The 1,993-nt window shown below is 43.8% G+C and overlaps 1 pseudogene; it reads left to right on the top strand.

The window, feature by feature from the left end:
* The first annotated feature begins 817 nt into the window (after nucleotides 1-817).
* The window catches only part of LOC119279064, a 3,118-nt pseudogene continuing 1,942 nt past the window's right edge, over nucleotides 818-1,993 (top strand).

Below are 1,993 nucleotides of genomic sequence, written 5' to 3'. Positions count from 1 at the left end.
GTGTACATTTACAAAAATAACTTACAAAAAAATTATGGTGCAACAAAATTAATTTTGGATTTATTTGTATGAACAGTAACTGTATACAGTAACCTGTCGCTACAGTGCTTGCTGCAGTATCCCTGGCTTTCCTTCTCTGTTTTGTACTAAATTGCACTGTAGCTTAACTGACTTCTCTCCTCTATGTTAGAGGATCCGTTCCCTCAAGTGGCGATGTCATCTCACAGTGGTTTATTAGTGTTGGACATCAGTCCTACAGGAAAACGGCGTACGCTCGACACTGCTCATCAATCTACCGTGTCTTTTGTTCCTCTGCTGTTTATCTTCTATATCTAAATAGCTAGCCCCACTGAACTATTTCTCTCAACATCCAAACTTGCCATCTCATCATGCAACATGCATGAAAAAAAGACCCACCTCACTACCCTATTTCTCTAAACATGCAAGCATGGCACATCATGCAACATGCATGGAAAAGATTCCCCTCCACATGCAAATATGCATGGGAATTTCCATTCTATTGTGATATTTATATTTAATAAATGTTATGCAACTATACAAAAAATCAAACATATTTTCAGTTCTAGCTCTTATATTATTACTCAAAATATTCATATTTCAGTTTCGTACAAGGAATCTCATCGAAATGTGTTGCAAACTATCTCGCATCGAGTTAATACTACTAGCAGAGAAACTATAATCCCCGTCGCCGCACTACGTGGCCAAGTTGTGGGCGAACGGGCTGCCGGTGGGGGTCAACGACCGGACCGACACGGTCCAAGCGGAAATCCAGGTGACGAGCAGCAAGGAGCCCGGCATGGTCGCCGTGGAGGAGCTGACCTTTTTGACGGTGCCGCACAAGCTGCTGGCAGGGGCTGGCCCGTCCAGGACGGTGTCTCTCCACGTTCGCATTGACAAGATCACCTCCTAAATGATTCTGCTATGCCTAGGGTTCTACTGATCTTAATACTAGTAAGGTTTAGTCTAGTGTGGTTCAATTTAGCTTAACAGATGATGGATTTTGGTAGCAATGCAACAATTACTTCAACATCAGAGGAGTACTTCTTACTTCCAACATGATTAGTACATGGACGAGGTATTTTGTGGCTGTTGGATGTAAGATCTTTGGGTAGCACGTAAAACCAAATATATGGCGATTATATGTTTGTTAAGAAATTGTCCCCTTCACGATCGCATTGACAAGACCACCATAGTTTGACCCGCATGTCAATCTCGCTGCCACCACCGTTCAACTTGACCAAATTCGACTAAATTGTTCTGGCACGACAATATTAGCTGTGTGGTTTGGTGAATGATATGTATGTGAACTATATTGTTCCGGCACGACAAGTTCCATGACTAAGAATGCAGTTTGTCAGGGCACATTACATCTGTTAAATTTAGGAAGATCATATTCCACATTGTGAGTTTGTAAAGCAATAATTACTTTTTAACTGGACCATCATACCCTCTCATCGGAAGAGGCACATCTTAATCTCAAGCGTTGAATTTATTAGAGGGGGTGTGCTGAAGTGGAACCCAAAGTTATATCATCCCAAATAAAAACTCCACCTACATAGCAATATGTTAAAGATCAATTCTTTGAACAGTCAAAACGAACATTATCGGCATGCTAAAATTATTGGCACCTATCTTTCCTTGTGGGGTATGCATTGCTGGCTCCAACATTGCCGCAATGGCCACCCTAGTTTTCCTCTTCGGTCTTCACCCTCCCCTCTCTTCCATTATTTCCCCACTAAAACACACAGTGCAACCAGAAATAACAATGAAGGAAGGGGAGAGCCGTGGCAAGGGGATGAGTGTCAAGGAGGTGAAGTCGGAGTCGGAGAAAGGGGAGGTGACGATGCAGTAAGAAGGTGAAGCAAGGGACGCGTTGGTGGAGGCGGAATCCATGGCACCGACGCAAATCGACGTGAGGATGGACGTGACACTCCTCCACTGCCAGGGCTGCCTCCTCCCCCTCAAGCCCCCC

Source organism: Triticum dicoccoides, chromosome 3B (assembly GCF_002162155.2).
Source record: "Triticum dicoccoides isolate Atlit2015 ecotype Zavitan chromosome 3B, WEW_v2.0, whole genome shotgun sequence".
NCBI classification, from domain to species: Eukaryota; Viridiplantae; Streptophyta; class Magnoliopsida; order Poales; family Poaceae; genus Triticum; species Triticum dicoccoides.
Note: the sequence above shows the minus strand (reverse complement) of the source record. Positions and strands in the feature narration are given on the sequence as shown.